This window comes from Sus scrofa, chromosome 4 (genome assembly GCF_000003025.6).
Source record: "Sus scrofa isolate TJ Tabasco breed Duroc chromosome 4, Sscrofa11.1, whole genome shotgun sequence".
NCBI classification, from domain to species: Eukaryota; Metazoa; Chordata; class Mammalia; order Artiodactyla; family Suidae; genus Sus; species Sus scrofa.
The window spans coordinates 41,058,124-41,071,911 of NC_010446.5; the positions used below are offsets into that span (position 1 = coordinate 41,058,124).

The 13,788-nt window shown below is 40.6% G+C and overlaps 1 pseudogene; it reads left to right on the forward strand.

The window, feature by feature from the left end:
* Positions 1-13,788, forward strand: part of LOC100623346 — a 172,671-nt pseudogene that overhangs the window by 136,768 nt on the left and 22,115 nt on the right.

The following is a 13,788-nucleotide window of genomic DNA, read 5'->3' on the forward strand; positions in this document are numbered from 1 at the left end:
AAAAATGACAGTACATTTTTTTCTTGACTGCACCTGCAGCATGCAGAAGTTATGGGGTCAGGGATGAAACATGTGCCACAACAGTGACAACACTTAATATTTAACCTACTGAACTACTAGGGAACTCCATGACAATACTTTTTTAGTCTTTTTCTGTCAAGCTTATAAATCACCTTTCCACTTTCATTTAGTTTAGTGCTTTAGTGATAAAAGGGTTATGAGGCCAAAATACCAGTTTCCTCTGGTTATCTTGATTTAAAAGCAGCTGAGGAAGCTCCCTTTGTGGCTCAGTGGTTAACAAACCTGACTAGGATCCATGAGGATGTGGGTTCGATCCCTGGTCTCACTCAGTAGGTTAAGGATCCGGCATTGCCATGAGATGAGGTGTAGGTCACAGATGCGGCTCGGATCCTGCATTGCTTTGGCTGTGGCGTAGGCCAGCATCTGCAGCTCCAATTGGATCCCTAGCCTGGGAACCTCTACATGCCACAAGTATGGCCCTAAAAATAAAATAAAATAAAAGCATCTGAGAACACACAAATGGCAAAATTTTCTAGTGAATCTTAAAACGGGCCAGTGTTTTAATCTTGGAAATCTTCAAGTTTAATATGAGCTAAGTCAGTGTTAATCGAAACACAATCTGCAGTCAGCCCTGGCCCATGGACAGTTTGTTACAGATCTATGAAAAGCACAAAAATTGTATATAAATGTTTATAAACATTTATAGTAATTCAACAATGTAGCTTTATTTGAATCTAATAATAGCAAATTTAAGATTGATGTTTTACACCCTTGTGTTTTTGTTTCATTTCTATACTTATTCATCAGCATACCTTGTAAAAGAATCAGTCCATGATAGACTGAAAATAAACAAACCAGCACTTCACCGCAAATAGTTTGAGATGTTGAGCACAAGTCTATGCCCTCTCTTGTCTCCCCACCAATTTGCCTATGAAGAATGATAATGCATAATAAATATAAATTTGTCCACCTACATTTTCCATAAAATATAATTTTATGCTCTGTGTCAGTTTTGCATTTCTGTGTAACAAATTTCTACAAGCTTAGCGGTTTAAAACAATGCCCATTTATTGTCTACAGTTCTAGGTCAGAAGGCTGGTGTGGTGTGGCCGTGTTCTTTACCTAGGGTACTCCATGGCCAAGATCATGGTGTTGGCTGGACTGAGTTCTTGGCTAGAGGCTAAAGGGAAAAGTTTATTCAGAAGTTCATTCTTGTTAGTAGAATTCAACGCTTTGCAATAGCAGGACCAAGGTCCCTGTTTCCTTGCTGGCTGTCAGCCAGAGCCTCCTTTTAGTTCTGAGGCTCTCTCTATAGTTTTTTTTGCCACTTGGCCTCCTTCATCTTTAAGCTAGTAACAATGCATAGAATCCTTCTGATTCAAATCTCAGACTTCCTCTTCTGCGACCTAAGTCATGAGGTTAGGTCGAGCCCAGATGGATAATCTCCCTACAACTATGCCTTGTAATATAACCTAATCACAGAGTAAAATCTATCATATTCAAATACCCAGGTAATACATGGCCATGTCCTCCATAGGAGGTTGAGGAGGAGAGAATCTTTGAGGCTGTCTTAGAATTCTGCCTACTACATGCTGTACTGAATTTCATATCTGAATTTGGCACGTTTCCTTTGAACTCTGGCCAATAAAGGCTCTTGACTATTAAATAACATTCTTTACATAAATCTATCCCCTGTTTGGAGGAGGTCTTTCTTTGCATAAAATCAGTTAAAATTGTTTCATTTCAATGACCCAAGTGATATTCACTAAATACCTCCTCTGTAAAAAAAAGAAAAAACAGCAACTGCACCTGTGTACTATATATTACAATATTTTTAATTTCAATGCCTCCGATTTCACAGAGTAAAATAAAATTACTTTTTTAAAAGTTCATTTTTGTAAAGTTTATTCTTTTTAAAAAACACTTCCCATTAAGAGTTATTTCAAAGGAATTCCCGTGGTTTCTGCTAACTTATAGATCCATCCTTTTATAATATAAACCAGGGACTGTGTAATAGAGCATACCTGTTAGAAATATAAACAGATATATTATAAATAACTTCAGCAATGCTTTTCTCTCCTGTGAATACAATTTATATCACTTGAAAGCTGGAATCAAAGGAAGCCTTTTTTTTTTTAGAGGTATTTAGAGCTAGGAGATTAGCAAGCAATAGCGACACCAGCTAATTAAATCAAATATCATCCATGGTCTCTGTTAGCACTTTAGGGTTCAAGATGAAACAAGATGGAAAACGTGTATGATCCCTTGATAAGTATAACTTGCAACAAGTTGGCAAACTGGTGGGAATCAAAAGCCAAAAATAGCAGTTTTGCTGTGTAATTTTTTTTGCAATGACTTTATAGCTCCACATCCCAGCTTGCATTACTCATTTTGTGAAATAAAGAGAAAACTCTATTTTTTTTAAAAAAAAACTTACTTCAAATAAATTACTCCACCAACTGACCAGTTTAAGGAAACTATTCTGTGGGCTGATGGCATTCAAAGTTCTATACAATAGAGAAGAGAATCAAATTCTTGGACACTGATAACAATCCAGCCAAATATAAAGTAATATTTGAAGTCAATGTAAGTCAAGCTCTGCTTAGTGTTGAGGCTGTTTTTAAGATGAAAACATCTAAACCAGTACCTTGTTTCTGAATTGGTGTTTAATTTAATTAACATTTTCATTGTTTTTCCATGTTGTTATTTCTATGTTAAATTCATCTTAAGCAATGCAATCAAGGGACTTCAAGAACCACAGTTCTCAAATATAAAATAAGAGCTGACTGCAGAACACTGTGATTCTTAAAGACCATGCTTCACTATGTAGAAAGATAGGTGTGTGGAGACAAAGTGAGAAAGTCAGTTTTCACTGGATAAGTTCAGATTCTTGATCTTTGCCCGGTGTCTGGATCATAAAGTTTGCTCCAAGAATCAAAGGATCAGGTCATTTCTGTGCTTACTGACTCCTAATTCTAAATATGTTTTGTCTTCCCACGCATCTGCAGGTGGATGTCCCCAGAAATTTGGAGGAGCCAAGCACTGGCCAATACCAAAGAGTTATGAACATATCTGTTCTGATAACCTTCTATTCACCTTTAAAAAGAGTGTTGTGGAGTTCCCGTCGTGGCGCAGTGGTTAACAAATCCGACTAGGAACCATGAGGTTGCGGGTTCGGTCCCTGCCCTTGCTCAGTGGGTTAACGATGCGGCGTTGCCATGAGCTGTGGTGTAGGTTGCAGACGCGGGGCGGCTCGGATCCCGCGTTGCTGTGGCTCTGGCGTAGGCCAGGGGCTACAGTTCCAATTCGACCCCTAGCCTGGGAACCTCCATATGCTGCAGCCCAAAGAAATAGCAAAAAGACCAAAAAAAAAAAAAAAAAAAAAAAAAGCAAGACGGGTCAAGCTAAGACTAAGACAAAGGTGGGTAAAGAGAGTCCTGGCAGAAGAGCAGATCCAAACAAGTGCGTGGCTGTGGGTCCTCCAGGAAGAAAGGAGGGACTTTCTAAGGGGGAAAACATCAGCCCCAGGGCAGTTTGAGCTTTCCATTAGTGGCTCATTTACCTGAAAGAGACTGAGAAAACTTTCAAAAAAAAAAATGAGTATTGCACCTATTTCAATATTTCAATATGTGTGGGTGGGAGTTTCCCCACCATCAATGAGCAATGCTCCAACACTAGCTGAGTGTCCTACAACTCAGGTGGATTCTGACACTGTTTACCTGAAAGTAGCATCAGATTCCACAGGTTAAGGGCACGGTCCTAAAAAACTGCCCCCTGCATCAGATGCCATCCACAAGTCCAGGTTGTTACCTGTGCTTCTACCCGACTGGCTACATATTTGAGGTTCCCATGAACCCCTCCTTGGACTCCAGAGACCAGTCACAAGTCCAGATTCTACGTGTAATTCTGTCAGACTGACTATAAATCAGAGGTTCCCATGACCTCTTCCTTGGGTTCAATTAACTTGCTAGAGTGGCTCACAGAACTCTGGAAACCCATTTACTTACTAGATTACCAATTTATTACAAAGGATATTAAAGGATACGAATCAATAGAGAGATGAAGTGATGCATAGGGTGAGGTCCTGGGGTGGAGTTTAGAATCCGGCACAGTGACACGTGGGAGCATTCTGGTTCCCCAGCCTGGAAGTTCTTCAAACATTTTGGGTTAGTATGGAGGCTTCATTACATAGGCATTGTTGATTAAATCTTTGGCCACTGGTGAATGATTCAAACTTTAGCCCCTTTCTCCCCACTCTAGAAGTCAGGGAAGGGGGTGGAACTGAAAGTTCTAACTCTCTATCCATGGTTGGATCCCCTGATGACAAGCCTCCATCCTTAGGTGCTTTCTGGGAGTCATCTCATTAACATAAACCCCGTTGTAGTGGAAAGGGGACATTTATTTTACCTTTATGGTTCTGAAGCAACTTTAGGAATTGAAGTAAAGAGACCAAATATTATAATAAGAGATGTTCCCATTGCCAAGTCACACTATTACCACACTGTTAGTAAAGAAGGTGTACCCCACCCTAAATGGTATGAGATGGATGAACACCCAACAATCCCTGACATTGGACAAATGAGATCAACAGCATTTATTAGTCACATATACTCACCGTCTGCGGGAGGAAGACACCGCATGCCAGGCAGGGCCACACAGGAGCTGCACTTGGGAATAGACTAAACAACCTGCAGCAGACAGGCTTTGTAGTATCAAGAGGGTGAGGTGCCCCTGGTTTCCGCAGCCTGTTTGAATAATTTTGCCATCTTGCAAGGACGTGAATCCTGCTAGGTTGAAGATGGAGTGGAGTGCAACTGATATGGCTGATGGAAGAACTCATCAGGTGATGAGTCTTTTCCACTGGGTGGGGGACATATCTGGGGAAAGCAGAAGAATTCACCATGAGGCCTCTGGGGACTTGTCAGTTTTAAATATGTCAAGACGGCACTTTATTGTCTTACAATAAAAGTCAAGCGATGAAACTGTTTGAACAAATCAAGACTCCAACCAACCCTATCAGGACAAGGAGCACACCCTTGCCACTGCAAATTTTCCATGCAAATGATAATAATAACAAGATCAGTAATTTCACAACCTTATCTTAAAGTTCTAGGAGGTAAGAAATTTCTTAACATGGCTCTGCCTAGCTGCTTTATCACCCTTCTGGTGACTACTGATCATGATTCTCATTGTGATGTTTATTCACATATCTGTCTTCCTCACTTTCCCTTGCATGAATAATCCCATTTTTTGCCCATGGGTAAGAGCAGGCTAGTCCAGGAGGTGACCTGGTACGTGTTCAAACTGCTCCCTGCTCACTTCCCTCTTGGCACAGAAACTGTTGTTTCTATGATGGGCTGTTTCTGTTTTTTTCCCAGAAAAGTACTATTGAAGTTTTATTTACATGAAGTGATTCATTTCCACTTTTTTGTCCCCCCACCCCGGTAGCTTAGAAATTGCCAAAAAACCCAAAGTACCTCATGCTGATGCTGAATCATCTTTAGGTGTTCTTGGAGTACGACCCTGAGTTCATGAATGTGCCTATCACAAGAGTAATTGGCCCTGCACCTCAGCAGACCCTAAATGATGCTGCCTTCTCTATGCCTGTCCATCACCACCATGGAAAGATGCAGAGTATGAGTGAGAGGTGGGGAGAAGGGAATAAGAGGGAAAGGGAGAGAAGGAGAGGGAGAAAGAGAGAGAGAAAATTTTGCAAGAATCAAGTAGATTCCAGGAAGCAGTGCCATTAATAACATGTGTCACTCTTGATGACATTAGGAGCCAAATTCTAGACTTCGCAGCCAGCCACCAGGGGAAGTTTTTACCGGTACAGTCACTACATAAACTCCCATTTGGTCTTTTTGGTACCCCCTGCCCCGCAGGCATCCTGTAAATTTTCTTGACTTTATTTCACAAGATTTCTGAACTTGCACGTCCTCCCTGTGCATTAAGTGCCAGCAAGACTGAGGTCACAGCAACACCCACTGTTGGAGTTTGGGGGAAGGTGAAGGGAAGCAGCTGTTCTGTTCTTGGTTCCTCAAATCACCTGCTGTCTCAGAGCGTAAAAGCCACTCCAGAAGAATTCAGCCTCCTTGCTTTTGCGCTACCCTCATTCATTCGGCCATTCATTTATGTATTCAAAACCTACTTATGGATCACCAACTATAGGCCAGGAATTCCTACCGCACTGCTTTTATCCTGTCTGGATCTGCTAAGGCAAAGAGGACAAGAGGACTGGAGGAAACACACGTGCACTAAATCCATCCCACCCTCCTTCTCCAATTCAAGTACTGAAGAAAATGGGACATAAATTTGAGAATATAGGTTAAGCAGAAGTACTTTTTAGAGTGAAAAGTTTTCTGTAGGGTACTATCTCTTTAGTCAACACTAGGTCAAATGATTCTGAGTTGGAATATTAATCTGAAAATTGAGAAGCCAATTTTGTCATCTTACTTTGATCAAATAGTAGCCTTTACCCCTGTGAATGTTATCTTTTAACATATGTAAGTATTTGTTATGGTTTTTCTAAAAACTCTTCCTCTAAGGTGGCCATTGATTTTTCGAGGTACTAGATCAGATTCTAATTTCTAGCAGATTATTCTTCAAATCTTATAAAGGAAAATGATTTGATCCTAAAAAAGCTTAAGGGGAAATTGTTCCTAAAACACTAAAAAATAAATAGGTACTAATTGCAATCCTATATGAAGAAAATATAACTGTCCCCATTAGTTTGAAAGAAAATTGAGAATTATTTTCTTTTTCTGAGCAGCATGTTAATGAATGTCCATTTCCACAGTTGGTCTAATCACATAGCCTATTGAAAAATCCTCAAGTCATTTTCACATGCTAACCTCAGAAATGAACATTACAATTAGCAAACTCCTGAATTTTTTGAGAAAAAGCAGTCAGTAAGAGAGCCTGGGAATTACATTATAAAGCTAAAAGTAGGATATTTATTATTTATTTATTTATTTACTGTCTTTGCCTTTTTAGGGCCGCTTCCCGTGGCATATGGAGGTTCCCAGGCTAGGGGTCTAATCAGAGCTGTAGCCGCCAGCCTACACCAGAACCACAGCAACGAGGAATCTGAGCCACGACTGCAACCTACACCACAGCTCACGGCAACGCTGGATCCCTAACCCACTGAGCAAGGCCAGGGATCGAACCCGCAACTTCATGGTTCCTAGTTGGATTCATTAACCACTTCACCACGACAGGAACTCCGGATAATTTTTTTTTTTTAATTTTTAAAAGCATTCTTGAAAACCAATTAGAAAGTTCCTTGTTGATATAATCATGTATTTAATACACCACATATTTCAGATGACCCTGGGATCAATGAGAAAAGACAGTATGTCTTAGCATTTCAATTTTCAATGGAGTGAGGTCATGAAGTTACAAGAACCTAATGTAAATAAAAACATATGCACACACACTAAACCTTTAAAAGAATTCTGTGTGTGTGTGCGTGTGTGTATGTTCACAAACAGAGCATGGGCTCCTAAGTAAGAAGATTAAACTATTGTTCAAGTTAAGGAAACAGGAACAAAGTTTACATCCATTGTTAGGATCAGAACCACAATGGAGAAAACCATAGGGAAAGAAAAAAGTCCTCCCCATCATTTGAAGATGGTTTTGTTCTATTTGATAGCCTGGGAAATGAACGCTGATTTCCCTAGCCTCCAAATAAGACCCCTGGTGCCAACACCTGGACACTAGCAGAGAACACAGCCAAGCTGCCTGGATTTCTGACGTGTAAAACTCTAAGAAAATCAGAGTTTTGTTTGAAACTGCTGCGATTGTAATAATTTGACACATGGCAATTAAGTAAAGGAGGTAATCAAACTCTGATTTTCTGCTTCTAAACAAAATTCCAAATGGAACAAGACCAATCATGCCTCCCACTTGCCCTATCTCACTCTTAACATTCATGGTCGAAGCTTTCACTCTTAACATTCCTGGTCGCAGCTTTACTTCCTTTGAGCCATTCCCTACTTGCCACGCCCATCACATAGGATGTATGGTACTGTTTCTAAGGCTCCTTTCCCCGTGTATCTCCAGCCTGACATTGATCCTTGGAGCCACCTCATATGAAGCCTATCCCAGCACAACATTGGACTCCAGACCCTCAGAGCTCTGCTAAACTCCCTCTCAGCTTACCCCAACAGCAGGACCATTATAAGTTCTAACACAGTTCAACTATCTTTCCTCATGACAGAAAGATGTCCTCCAGAAGGGGGAAAAAAAAAGATGGATATAGAAAACATTGCAGATTTTTTTTTTTTTTTTTGTCTTTTATGGCTACACCCATGGCATATATAAGTTCCTAGGCTAGGGGTCGAATCGGAACTGCAGCTGCCAGCCTATGCCACAGCCACAGCCGTGTCTCATGGCAGCACTGGATCCCTAACCCACTGAGCGAAGCCAGGCATCACACCTGCATCCTCATGAATACTAGTTGGACTTGTTACCACTGAGCCACAATGGGAACTCCCAAGAAAACACTGCAGAATTAAAGTAGCCAGGTTCGTAACTGACAGGATAAAGAAATTAGTAGTAAGGAGCCTGGGAGGTATGAAGAATAACAAGGTCACCATCAGACTTTGGAAACTTAGACCTCATCTTTTGGAATGAGATTGATTTTAGCATGCTAACTAAATCATCTGAGGAACATCCAAGCTGGCCACATGCGCCCTTGGGACTGTAAGCTCCTTGAGACCAAGGACACTATCTGTCTTATTCACCCTGGTAGTTCCAGAGTCTTTCATAATGGTGAATGCATTTTAATGAGCAAATTAATTGAGATACAAATTATCCATTTAACAATCACAAATACTCAATGGTGGTTTGAAGGGAAAGGTGTTAGAGGCTACCATGAAGAGTCTTAAGCCACAAATTAATATTTAAGAAAAAAATCTTACAGGAAGCCTAGAGGAGATAAAAGCCAAACACAAGTTAAATCTTAAATCATATTATAAACTGATTATTAGTTTGGGAGGGGTGTGAATGTGGCTGTAGATTTTTAAAAGTCATCTTCTGAGACACATACTAAAATAATGGTGGATAGAATTATTGTGGGTGGAATGTCTTAATTTTTATTTAAAATACTCCCCAAAATGTATGACGAAAGGGGGGGTGAGAATAATGAAGCAGAAAATTGGACAGTTATAAAACTGGGTGATATGTGCATGAAAATTCAATAGAAGATTCCCTTGTGTGCTTGAAATGAAAGGAAAGGAAGGAAGAAAGAGACAAAAGAAAGAAAGAAGGGAAGGAAGGAAAGAAGGAAGGGAGGGAGGGGGAGGGAGGGAAGGAAGGAAGGAAATAAGGGAGGGAGGGAGGAAGCCCACTCGGGAAACACATGCAGGGTTGCAACAAGTTGCCAACTATTTTTCACTGCATTGTTCACTGCACCCTCTTAGTCTACTCTAAATCCAGTTCGTTGGACGTAGGAATCTACATCTGTTTCTAAGCCTTTGGAGTTTTCATTCTTCTACACGTCAAATGTTTATTACCTGGTGACCTTGTGTGGGACTCTATGCTAGGGTTGGGTTGATATAAGTAACAGATAAACATGTTGTGTAGGAAACCAACAAAGATGTTATTTTTGCCATAAAATACACTTACTCTGCAATTCACCATGGAACAGCCTCAGTGAAGAGCTGTAAAGTTCCTGGGCACAGTGCTTCCTTCTCCATTTTCCAATGTCCTGAAAATAAAAACCCACTACTATTACTCTATTGTGTCACTACTTAAAGCAGGACCTCTGATCAATTTGACTCTTTTGGAGGAGAGCAGGTTTGGAAGAAGAGATTGCATACTTCAGAGAGGGAGCTGGAGCAGGGGCAATGCCCACCCAGTCAGAAAAGGTACCAGACAGCCCCAAGCAGCCCCCTGACCTAGTCCTATAACAACAATCCCAACAGAGAAGTTAATCTCCTTAATGGAAAACAGATATGTTTCTTACTTATACCTATTACAGTTCTGCTCTTAAACATTTCCTGCCCGCTAAGTACCCTGCTCAGCTAAAAGCAGGAAAAGGCGAGGAGATCCTTGATGTCTCCAAGTGCAGAGAGGATGGAGCACAGCAGACACGATTACCTGGATAATGCCTTTTTTCCCTACGCCTCCCTTCCCACTCAGGCATGCAAGACAAAGAAAGGAGCTGAGGGTAGGAAAATGGGGTGAGTTGACAAAGAATACTTCCTTCTTTGTTTTTGATTAATTCTGTTTCTCTGGTGGCACAGGACTGTGACCCAAAAGGGATGAATTCTACAGGGTTTATTAAATTTCAGTACCATGTTTGGAGGAGACAGGCAGCATTTCAGACATGTGCACAGACTCCTCTTTTCCGTCTAACAGAGGAGAAAAATGACACAACACAAGGCCAAGGGCTCAGAAGAAATGATCTAGAAAGTATAATTTAGTAACCACCTGGCCCTAGCATCTTGAGAGCAAATTGCAGTGTGATGTTTCAAAAGGATTCAGGGCTTTAGACAAATCTAAGACTCAAGACTGAATATTGGCTTTGCCAATTACTAGTGTGGGAAAGCCTATTAATTTCCTGGACCCTTAGCTTCCTGACTTTAAAGTCAGGCTAGTGAGCTGATAACACAGTCTGGGGTGGTTGTGATGGTTAAATGGGGAATTCATTTGCATCAGTGTTATTCATTTGACTGAATGAAGTAGATATGAATTCCTCAGACCAAAGCTCAAGTGTGGGAAAATTAAGTTTACCCTTTTCTACAGTTGAATTTAGACAGTATCTTAAGCCACCTCTTCTTCTAGTGGCAGAAATGAAATCTAGTCCTTTCCAGGTAACACAGGTTGATTCAAAGTATTATCACAGTGCTTAGACACTGTCACAGTCTGAACCTTCATCTTTTGAGTGAGGCAGGGGGTCAGTGATGCCACAGTAAATGGAAGCAGGAACCATGCCCCTCCAGGTCAAAGCCAAAGACAGGTCTGCTCCAGGCAGCTGGAGAGTGAGCACATGGCTGATGCTGGCTAGACCCACTCGGGGCATCAAATCAGCAGTGAATAGGACGTGAGGAATGCCAGGGAATTTGTTCTGGCAACAGCGGCAGCAAGGGCATCAAAGTCCTATTCTGGGAGTAGCAGAGGTTGACAGCAGTGATGTCTTGTGTCCATTTCTGACAGGGGTGATGCAGGGGTGGTGCCACCCACGTCTTACCAGAAACTTCCTGCATTGTGGTTTTGGTGGGAAGTAGTTCATCCTTTTGTCTGAGCCCACTGATTCTGAGAACTCTCTGGTATCCTTTCTATAAATTCCTTTTCTGCTTAAATGAACTAGAGTTGTTTCTTTGTTTCTAACCAGGGAGTCTGACAATTCACTTAAGTATTTCTCCTGGAATCTCCCTGAGAGGGTGGTGGGGTGAGGCACCCAAGCTCCAGAGGGCTTAACAAGGCAGTAGCTCATCCAGTGGGGATTCCTGGACACTGGTCATGATAAGCTTCACAGAGGCATCTGTGGAGACATCCATCATTCTATCTAGTCCTTATTCATCATTGTCTCTCCATACCAGCCACACCCAAGATGTTCCTGTTCCCATTTGGCCGCTGGTCTTATGGTTCACACCACATTCACAATGGGCATCTCCAGCCTGCAAGTCTTCCAGCCTCAGTCTCAGATGCAGGACAGTGCCAGTCCCATGGAGAGAATCTGCTGCCCCTGCCCCACATGAGAGCATAAGGAGGATCTGAGGTGTGTCTTCCTTGGGGCTTCTTTTGTCTACTCCATAGTGGCACAAGGGACTGTGGGATCCTGGCAAGAAGTGGAACATAGCACTCCTCAAAATTCGGATCCCCAAATTTCTGGGACTTCTATGGCCATTCCCCGAGATTCAATCCAGCATAGGAGAGGGGCAGGTTGCAAGGCCAGGTTCTTGAAGACAGTCACCAGATCCTAGTGTTTTCCAACCCTCCTCAACCCCCAGATTTGAGGGTTAAACCCTTTTCAGAGAGCAGCTGACAGAGCAGCCCAGGTATATCACATATTCGGCTACTGTTATTCCATATTTATAGCTCAGACCAGGACCTCGGCATATGTATCACTGTTTATTTTTAAAATGGATAAGCAATGAGATCCTGCTGTATGGCACTGGGAACTATATCGAGTCACTTATGATGGAGCATGATAATGTGAGAAAAAAAAGAATGTATACATGTATGTGTGACTGAATCACCTTGCTGTAAAGTAGAAAATTGACAGAACACTGTAAACCAGCTATAAAGGAAAAAAATAAAAATCATTATAAAATTTAAAAAATGTATGTAATGCAGAACAGCAGCTTTTATCTCACGTTTACCAGTTCCAAAGATACTACTTTTAAATACTCTAGTCATTTCTTTTATAATAAGATTATATTGCTGTTTATTGATTTATCTATTACCCTTCTGTTATGAAATATGTGTATTTAGCTCTACTATATTTCCCTCATCTTCTGTCCCCTCTGCCATTAAAAATGTTATGAAAACACATAAAAGACAAAAATACAGCCCTGAAAGGTAGGACAGTGATTTGACTGCCAAGCAGTCTATTGCTAGAATCTGGAGGAAATAGTTCTCTCCTTACAAAGATGAACTAAGAATTACAGTTGATAAAATCTGAATGTAAATATCAAAAAATATTAAAAGAGGATTAATATTAAACAAATACACTAATAAAATTACACAAACTTAAGAGGAGGGAAAGGAGGTTGTGGGGTGATGACAGGAGGAAAAACATGTCAAAATATTCATTTGACACAGAAAAGAATCAAAATCCACATGCTTTTTACTCTGTTTAACAGAAAATACACTTTTGAATAACTTAAAGATAATCATAAAAAGAATTAAATGGAGATTATTCTTTCCTGAAGGATTAGAGAAAAGCAAAAAGAAATACCAGAAAATAAAGAAGGGCGGTTGACCTGAATACATAAAGACAACATAAGAAAAGGCCTATTTTTACCTATTTTTAAATGTCCTAGAGTTTTTTTCCCCCATCTCTGTTGAGGTATAATTAACAAATAAAAACTGTATCTTTTTAGGTTATACAACATGATTTTTAAGGTGTGCAATGTGGTGATTTAACTTATGTCTACATTGTGAAATTGTTACAATCAAGTTAATTAAAACCTCCATCATCTCCTCACCTGGTAACTGTGTGTGTGTGTGTGTGTGTGTGTGTGTGGTGAGAACACTTATGATCTACTCTCTTAGTAAAATTCAAGTATAGAATGCAGTATTATTAACTATGGTCACCACGATATACATTAGTTCTCCACAACTTATTCACTTTCCAACTGAAAGTTTGTACCCTTTGATCAACATTTCCCCATTTCCCCCAGGCCCCAGCCCCCGGTAACTACCATTCTCTTCTCTGCTTCTAAGAGTTTTGCATTTTTAGATTTCACATATACAAAAAATCACTCAGTATTTGTCTTTCAGTGTCTGGTTAATCTTATTTAGCATAACATCTACCAGGTTCATCCTCGTTTTTCCAAATGGCAATAGTTCTTTCTTCCTATGGCTACATATTTCATTATGTATATATGCCACATTTTCTTTACCCATTCATCCATCCACAGGGACTTAGGTTGCTTCAATATCTCAGCTCTTGTGAATAATGCTTCCGTGAACACGGGAGTGCAGATAACCTCTTCTAAATCCTGATTTCATTTCCTTTGGTTATATACCCAGAAGTGGGATTGCTAGACCACACAGATTGTATAGAGGTTCTGTTTTTAATTTTTGAGGATCCTC